This window comes from Cyprinus carpio, chromosome B24 (assembly GCF_018340385.1).
Source record: "Cyprinus carpio isolate SPL01 chromosome B24, ASM1834038v1, whole genome shotgun sequence".
In the NCBI taxonomy this organism is placed as follows: domain Eukaryota; kingdom Metazoa; phylum Chordata; class Actinopteri; order Cypriniformes; family Cyprinidae; genus Cyprinus; species Cyprinus carpio.
The window spans coordinates 22,599,123-22,609,396 of record NC_056620.1 but is presented as its reverse complement, the minus strand read 5'-3'; positions in this window follow the sequence as shown (position 1 = coordinate 22,609,396).

The window sequence follows — 10,274 nt, the reverse complement described above, 5'->3', positions numbered from 1 at the left end:
GGTGGGATAATTTCCACCTTTAACAACTTAAATTATGCCTTGCTCCAATTTTAATTATTTCTGCAGAGAGGACTGCAACTGTAATGTTTTTAAATTTGGATTACTGTGGTACGCTCTTTGACACTTGAAAAAATTCTTATGATTAAGTTACATGGCATCTTTAATTTCTCTTTAGACATACTCTTTATTGGTTGATTTGTTCTTAATAAAAATAAATAGAAAAATCAATGCAATACGTTTTTTATTGCACACGTTACATGATTTCTGGGTTTAAGTTTGATTTTCTATTCAGTTTAATGTACTTTATTGGCATATTTTTCTGTCTCATCTTCAATGGAAGTAGAGGAGAGTGGGGTAAGTTGACCCACACCCTGCATCTTGGCATCTGTACACTTTTACTGTCATGTGACCATGTATTTTGGAACCAACCATCATTTCTGCCAGACTGTGAAAAGGAGAAACACATTGGGAGAATGGAAGGACATAGCCAAGGTTTGAAAATCAGTGTGGTCTGGGTGGGAATTGTGCTGTAATAACCCATTCATTATATACACTAAACACTTTAACAAGAGACAGATATGATGTTTGTGAAAGTTGTTTTTTCTCTGTTTTGAAGGAATGAGCATTGTTAAGTGATATCACATTGCACCATTACTTTCGGTTAGGGTATATAATTTTATCAATTGTTTATTATTCATTCAGCAATACATAGGCTATTACTGTTATAGTTCTCATTAATAACCATTGCTATATAGTTGATATCTTTGTCTAGTGCCCTTATGAATGTTGGCACGATTTTGTGAAATGTAACAATATGAAATAGCATAGACATAAAAATGTTCTACAGATCTCTGCACTAGTGTTATATGCTACTGTTTTGTTAGCGTTGATAACGTTTCTGACAGATAATATCATGATGTTTTGTTTTGTTTTTTCGTTTGCCTTACTGTATGTGGTATCCTGTCAGCAATAACATGTCTGTGGGTTCTTTTGATTACTATCAGTTTAAGTTCTGGTAGTGTTGCCAGATATTGCTATGAAAACAAATAAAATAAATAATTATTATTTATTGTGATTATAATGGGAAATATACTTAATTATAAGAATGAAAGTGTGACAAACTGCTAAATATTCTATATATGATAATTTACCTGCTGGCTTGCTGGAGCTTTGTATCCATGTTTGCAATGTTGAACTGCCTTTAGCAGCCTCCCTACGCTCTTTCTCTCTCTGTCTTTTTTTTTGTGAAGGCGTTATTTATTTATTTTTTTTCTACAAAGTGTGCCAACAACAGAAATTTGGTGTTATTCATATCAGATCTGATCGGGTACATAATTTGATTAGATTCTAATTCTAAGAACATGGATATTTTGTACACTTTTAGAAGGCCGAGTCATTACCGACAAAAACAAATAAACTATCAACTAATTACTAATTCAGCAGATCAACCACTGATTAATGTGGATCATAATGCATCTACCTAGTAATGCAACGACTTTCGGAACTGCACTCTCCAGAGGGCGGCACACAGATTGTGAGTGATGCTGTGGAGCAGCGGGAAACACGGAAGCGTATTAACGGAATCAGCGAATCATTAGGGAGCGGGAACAGACAGCTAGAGCTGGAGTGATGAGGGGATTGGTGAGAGGGGTCCTCAGCCAATGAGGCCAAAGGGGCAGTGGCTCTAGCCACACGGGCCACCCTCCTGTGCACAGCCCTGGGGGTGTGTAGGGAGGTATACACCCCTGGGTTGAAGCTCAAAAAACAATTGTGGTGCTTCATGGCTTTCAAATACAAATATTACGAGACTGTTTCGATGAAAGAAGAATCAGCTAGCAATAAAAAAATAACAATCAAAAGTTGATAATAACATAAGAAACTGATTTAATAAATTAATTGATAAGCAATACAAAATCTAATGAGAGACCAGAGTGAAAATACAGATGAATTTTCAGACATTATGTCCATGTGAAACTCTGTCCACAACAATTACATTCAGCTTCAGTCCAAATCAAAGAACATCTTAGATTCGTGTCCGTTTTTCTGTACAAATATTACTTGAAGCTGGTCTTAAAGATGAACTTTGTTCACTGTAACAACTTTTAATAAAGAGATTAATAGGCTGGTGGGGCGATTTATAGAAAAAGAGCTTTTTTACTCATGCGATTTGGGGCCCCTTTGTTGAGGGCCCCAGCAACACCCCTTTAAATGTGCGAACTACTTAATTTCAGACAGCTGTTTTAGTTGGGCGGGTAGTGACCTAACTGAAATGAAACTTTCCCACACGATCACTGAAAAGGCTTCTCCCCACTTGACCTTCTCATTTGGGTTTTTCCACCATGTAAATCTCTAGGTGTTTTTTCAATGTCACAGCTGCGGTAAAGGTCTTCCACATTCAAACAATGTGATCCTTCACACCACTGTGTTTTTCTGGTGAATTCTTAAATTACCCACTGACTAAAACTCTTTCTTTTTTTTTTTTTTGCCCACTGATAACATTTATGTCTTTTCCAGAATGAGAATGCAGATGTAATTTAAGAGTTTTTGTTTGGGCAAAACTTTTCCGCACTGAACACATCGTGCGGCTTCTCTCCAGTGTGAAGATTTCAGGTGATCATTAAAGCTTCCTTTTTGAGTAAAACATTACCACATTGATCACATTTGTAAGCTTCTTTCCAGTGTGGGTCCTCACATGTATCTTCAAGTCCCGTCTGACTGAATCTCTTGTCACAGAGTGAACATTTGTAAGGTTTTTCTCCAGTGTGAACTCTTTGGTGCCCTTTCAATGTATCACATCTAGTAAAGCTCCTCCCACAATCAAAGCAAATGTTGATCCTTTCCCGCCGTTGTGTCTTTTCCAGTGAAATTTTTAAAGGGTCATATGATGTTTCTGAAAAGAACATTATTGGTTTGTATTTGGTGTAAATGTGTTTTTGCTGTTTAAGGCTCAAAAAAAACATTATTTTCCACATACTGTACATTGTTTTTTTCTCCTCTATGCCCCGCCTTTCATCATTTTTTACAAAGCACTTTTTTTAAAAAATGTTACGCCCCTTGCTATACTGTGATGCACGTCCCAGTCAGAACACTGGCGTGACAAGACAATAACAATAAAACCCACTACAAAAAAGGCATTTGTTGCATCCAAACAGGGCATAATTGTGTTCCCATTGATATGTCCCCACACAGTCTTCATTGCTCCCTACTCCCTGAGCTGGGGAAATCTGTTGAAGTTACCTCCCCTTTGGAACATTCGTTCCACAAACTTGCGCTGTGCAAAGTATTCACACATGTAAGTCTGACCATATATATATATCTATATATATTTTTGCCAAAATCAGTATAGTATCTTGTTAATTTTATGCAAAATAGTACCAATGAGTTATTTGGTCAGGTTTTATCCCTTTTTTAAAAAATGCGATAAACAGCAGTCTCCTTTCTCTGCAGAATACGATATATCCGTCATCCAATCACAGCGCACCATTCCAGCCCTCTTGACAGTAGTGGCGGACTTTGAATACACCCTGGCATCCTAGTTTTCCTCATCTTTGTACTTTGTGATCAACAAACAAACTTAAGGCTGCACGAAATAAATGCATGTGTGATTGTCATGCGCATCTCATCAGTGAAGCTGGTTCTGTGATAAATCTCGCCATGCTTTCAGATGGGCATTTATACAGAGCCGTACATCACTGACAAGTTATGCAATATTGCATTCATAATCGCAGATGAGTCATTCGATTATGAACCGCGATATTCGCATTAACTAATCAGTGTAAATGTTTATTAATGCCATTAATGTTTTTGTTTACACAATCAATCAGTAAAAATTATTTATAAAGCAATAAAAACGGCAGTAGTTGACCACTTTGCTGTACAAACCTTGCTAAAAAGACATAAACAATTTTGACGCAAGTACACTAAAGAGAAAAAATGCTGATGGGTGACAGATCCTTATACTCTAAGGACAATTATAAGCTATAGAAAAAGGTAAGTTTTTAACAATTTAAATTCGGATTCTGAAAAGAACTAATCCCGGAGAGACTGGGGAGACTATTCCACAGTTATGGCCCAACAACTGAAAAGGCACGGTCACCCCTCAACTTCAGTCTAGATTTGCATAATGCCGCCCTAAATGTTCACGTAAAAAGAAAGTAGGTGTAGCTTTTATTCTTATGTTGCTGCCCATGCTGTTGTGGAGGCAGCCTGTGTGTTTCGTTGTGGCAAGTTTAAACTACTTTGTTTAGCCTTCCAAAAGAGGCGCTAACTAGAAATCAGTGGTTAAGTTGTATTTATAACATTCGTTCCGCGAACAGTTTCACCCCAAATATTCAGATGTGTGCAGTGCATTTTGCAGAGGACAAGGAACTGTTTCCCTGAACCAGTAGCCTACAATGCTTCGCACAAAGGCTGTTTCGGCAAAGTGGGGTAATTCCAATTCCTGGTAAAGATAATCTGGCGCTCTTGGACCTACAGCCTGCGCGAACCTTTACGATTTAAAAATTAGCCACTGATGATTCAAATCGCGAAGCTGGAGAGGTCGCCAGAGTAGGAGTCAGCCGGATGTATCGGTTTTGCAGATCAATCGGCACCGATTGTTTTTCCTAGGATGAGTCCATTGCTGGAGTGGCTGAGAAGGCCCTGTTTCTATTATACAGTGAGAGCCGCCTCTCTAGTGGCTGAGAGATCACTGATTGCCGCGATGCTGTTGTTTTAGACACATGATGCTGTACTCTGAACAGAGCAAGGAACTTCAGGACCCAGATTTTAAAATGCAGCTGACCAGAAAGTCTGCTGCACAGGCTAGTGCGCCATTCACTTGGTTTTCCATTAAAATTACATTATATTCAATTCTGAACCGTTTGTTAATGTACATAATGAATTGTATATTTAGCATTTTTATTGAAATGTTTGTCTTTCTGTGGCTCTAATAAAGTCTGTATGTTTAGCCTATAGAGCTATAATATAGATTTTTTTAAGCACTGAACTTCAAACTTATCTATGCCTCATTGTTCTGCCTTGAAGTAATCTTGTGTCCATTTGGTGAATAAATAATAAACTGTTTTAGACTCCTCTGCTCGGGTTGAACACAGCATGTCCAGAGTGTGTGTGATGATGCCGGTGAGTTCTCCTTAACTCAGCTACTGCTCTTTTTATTTACTGATTAGATAAATCATTATGTGTTTCAAGAATAGAAACATATGCTTAAGAGTATACATTGTGCTGGTATAATTGGGAGAAGCTATGGTTGTTGATGCAGAAAACGGGGGACGGAATCGTGGAATCAGTCATAAAAATGGAATTCACAGTATAATGCAAGAATGTCAGATTTCTGGAAATTTTGAATGAATTAATCAAAAGTAGGTCATTACACTTAAATCAAATCACGATATGGACTAGTGTCTGTAACTATTAAGCTGCAAAGTTGATTTAAATATGAATCCTGTATGTTCTGACTCTGTCAATGAATGGCGCAGACCCAAGGTTTCATTTATTCATTTACACATAATAGCCTATACTGAAGCACCCGTGGCCTTTCGCGGTGATTTTGGCGTCTGCGCCTCATTAAATGAGGATGTAAACACATGAACAACATCTCCAAAACTGCTCTGAGAGAGCCTTCTTTAGCATCTGCCCGTTGATTTGAGTAAAACTAGCGTCATATCCATACACAGAACTGTAAAGGTATTCAGGCAAACCATCAAAATAAAAGTCTGGTTTGATTTGAAGTCTATTTTTCAGTAAGAATGTACATAGCCTACTACGAAGTCTTGCTGCTAGTCTTGCTGCTACTACGGAATAATCACATAACATTTCTTCAATGTTTTAATTTTAATAGTAAATCCCCTTTGTTTGCAAAAAAAAGAGAAAAAGTTTGCTTTTTTTTCAGAAATTAAAGATAAATTAAATTAATTTCATGCCTTGATTTGATATCTAGAAAAAATTAAATACACAACACAATTTTTAAGGGGAAAAAAATCATAAGGCTTCTTTAAGAAAAAAAGAAGAATAAATTAAGTTGTTTTATCATTCAAATAATTAGACATGCTAAAACACAGAATTTGGTGACAATAGAAAATATGGTCCCAAAAAAAATAAAACATTTCATAGTTTTACATAATTTTTTGTTAAACATTTATTAAATTGATGTGAAAATGTATAAGTTTCATTTTTTTTTATTTATTTTTTTTTAATTACAATTGTTTTTGATTAATAAACTTTAATTTAAATATTAAAAAGGAGTGGGGAAAAATTAAAATGAAAAAAAAAAAACATAATCCAGAAAAATTTAAATGGAAATAATGGAATTTGGAAAAAAATAAAACGAAATGTAGGATAAAATAAAATGGATTCATAGGGCCCTATTAGAGTGTGGTAATTTCAACATTTACTATTATTATTATTATTATTATTATTATTATTTATTATTACTACTACTATTAATATGGTTCAGTATTTTTTTTTTTTTTTTTTTAATAAAGTAGTTTTAGTTTTTGTTCAGTATCCATTTTAAAACTTATTGTTAATCAATCGTTATCGGGCAGTGTGGTCCAACCTAGCTATCAGTAGCGGCAAAATCAACTATTGGTCGACCTCTAGGGTAGAGTAGCACTTGTGGTTTGGTTGTTTCTCAGGTACAAATGCGAACATGCTTTCATGTTTCTGCCTTGTGTGATACGCATAATGCAACTCGTAAAAACACTGTATAAGTCATTATAATCAGTAATTATAACCCCTGGGTCTAATAAATGCCTGGTTTATGAGTGTGGGTACATTGGCGTTGTCTGAGTAAATTGCTTTTTTGTTTTTGCCGTGAGCTGGTATCACAGTATGTTTAGAGGCGTAACTTTTCATTTAATGATCTAGCGCACTGGATAGCTGGCCAATCAAGCGTACAACTTCGCTTTTCAGAATGATGAGCTTTGTAGAAATCTACATTTCAGAAAGGCAGAAATAGAGGAGCAACAATAATGTACATTATGTGAAAATAATGTTTCTTTTTAACTTTTAACTGCATAAACACATTGCATTAAGCCAAATATACAAAATAATTTTATTTTTAGCAATGTCATATTTGCCCTACAAGCAGTTGGAAATTACCCCATTCAAGGTCATGCTACAGAAGCCCCTGTGTATTCCATGTTATGTTAACTGGTTTTGTCTCAGAATTGTTAAAATATTTCACCCTTTTTGGAACCATTTAAAAGTGTTAATTTTTTTTGTCCTTTGGTGCATTACTCTAAATTATTATGTTTTTTAATTAAAAACTGTGTGTTAAGTTACCTAATCGCGGAAAGTTATGCAAATTTGTTCTAAGTTAACTGCCAATGACAGGTTAGCTAAAGTCGCCTTTCCACCGTCTCGGACATTTGGACCGCCACTGTCGCATTTCTCCCCCAGTAGCAGTCACACAGAACTTTCAAGCCTGGTCGTGATGCAGCCGTTACCTAAAACTTATTCACTATATGATAAAATGAATGATTTTAATGAATATCATAATGAATGTATGAAAATATTGACACAAAACAAGTGACCCCTGAAAGCAAAATCATAGTAAGGTTTTATGGGGCTAATCAGCCGTACATTATAATACTTCATAATTATAAAATACTTATTTCTACCATAATTTTTCTGAAGAACTACTTGCAGAAATAGTGTTTACAGAATAATGTTACATTTCTAAAAAATATTGGTAATTCTGACCACCGGCTCATAGAAAACATCACATCCAGTCGATTGATGCATATGGTCTGGCCACAGGAAGTTCAAATATTTTTAACACATCCAAAACCTCAAATCGGATCTGAATTTTCCACATATGCATACTAATCAATTCACGCATGGCTCCCGTGAAAGTTGACAGAGAGGAAACAAATTGTTGAATAAAGTTATTATTTTATTTTCTTTTGTGTACAAATAGTAATTCTCGCTTGCTTCCAGATTGAACAACTGATGGCAGAAGGACTATTTTGACGATATGTTTCATACCTTTATGGGGGGCTTGACAGTGTATATTTACTTGGCAGTCAATGGGACAGTCAAAAAGCTATCGGTTTTCATCCAAAATATCTTAAATTGTGTCCCAAGGATCTAACAAAAGCTTAATGGGTTTGAACCATTATGGGGGTAGAGATTAATGACAAAATTTTCATTCGAGGTAAAGTAGCCCTTTAAGATCCTGAATAGTTTTGACCCTACATGACAAATCTGGCCATGTTTTTGTAGTGAGAAGTGGCATTGATTGTCATGCTCGAATCATCTGTGCAGAACATTCAGGCTAAAATTGAGGTTAATTTTGAGGAAGTCTGTGTTTAAATTTACTATTGTGACAACATGATTTATCATAAATATTTATTATAATACTCTGACTGGACACACCTGAGGGGCTGCAAAGGATATCTATGATGCAATAAATATTCACAAATGTTCATGCCTATGTCTTTATTGATGTTGGCCTCAAAAACAGCAATACACAGTGCTTCCAAAGGGGGGAACAAAGATGTTGTCTCTTTTTTCTCCAAATAAAATGGATTTCAAAAACAGCAATATTTCAGTGAATCCTTTATGTAAGACCATTTTTAAATATATACACATTTGGAATATTTTACTTAGCCCATCATAATTTGGGTTTATGAATTGTGGATTATGTAAAAAAAAAAAAAAAAAAAAAAAAAAAAGCAGCAAAAAAAAAAAAAAAAAAAAAAAAAAAGCAGCAAAGGTAATGCTTTACATACTTGGGTTTTGTAAATGAAAAGCATTGAGTTTGAAATTGGGGGCTAATGTATGTGTATGGAGTGTAATATATGGGGATGGAAAATACAAGTTTCTTGGGGGGAAATCAAAACTACAAGTAAACTCAAAAATACGGTTTTCCACCAGTCTCATATTTTTTCCCTTTGTCCCATAATAAAAATTCATGATAAAATGAGTTACAAGTTCAGTAAAATGATTGGGTCTGTGGAACAAACATAAAATCTAATATAGCCAATCTCTTTGTTTTGCTTGCAAAGAGCAACACGCGAAAAGAGAGAATCAAAGCAGAAGCTAGTTACAAAGCTGCATGACAGTTTATCTTACATCTGCACTTGTGTAAGTCAAAGTGCTAGAGATGAGTTTGTGATCACTGGTTTTTAGATTTAGGTTGTTTTGCTACATGAACCATGGCTTATTAGGACTATAATGAAGATATTTTTGGTGATGGTGTGGTTTTTTTCAGCTATTCACATCAATGAAAGAAGCTTAACATGCAGTATAAAAAGTAGCTTATAAAAAAAATGCAATATTGTAAGTTTAACATCCACGCCTCTGATGCCAAACAATGTGCATGCCTATATTAATACAATTCATTTTAACAGTTAACAGTGTTATAAATTAGCCTCATCATATATCGTACAGTCTTCAGACAATAATTGATCTGTACTCACATCACTTACAGTGGGTAAAATAAGCATTGAACACGTCACCATTTTTCCTCAGTAAACATTTTACTACGGGCTACTGTTGACATGAAATTTTCTACCAGATGTCGGTTGACTACACAAGCTAATCTATATATTCAACGAACAACAAAAACAAATAAGGTCAGAAAATGTTTAAGTAGGATAACACGTGTGTAATTAATAAGATGGAATGGCCCAATGCAGGAAAAGTATAGAAAACACTTTTTCCGAAATGTATTTACTACTTTGTACGTAAAAAGCATTTGTGGTTAAATGAGAGCTTCAAGACGCCCTCCTGTATGGAGAAACTAGTCGTATTGCTTGCTCAGAAACGCTTTTGGCCCCTTCTTGCACAGACACACAACATCTGGAAGGCTTGTGCGGTTCTTGTGGGCCTCTGCGTATGAACTCTGGATCGGCATTTCTTGTACCATAACATGTTCTTATTGATGGTGGCAGGTCAGGTGCTTGGCTGGGCCATTCGAAGCAGCTGTACTTTCTTGCTCTGACAACCAACTGAGAGTTTCCTCGGCCTTGTGTCAGGAATCATTGGATGGCTGAAATGTCACCACGTGTTTCATCTTCTCATCATCCTGGTCGATGGCAGGTAGATTTTTATCACGTATGTCTCGGTGACCTTTTTCCATTCATCCTTCCTTCAATTATATGAATCACACATTGGTCATGAGTCACCTTTTTATAGGCCATCAGTTGGGACTGAAACGAGAATATTAATTTCCACTGACTAGGGGCAGGATTGCTTTAATTACTGATAGATTTCTGCTGGTGTCTTGGCTTTCCATGCCTTTGCCGTCCCTTTCTTCAAGTGTTCAA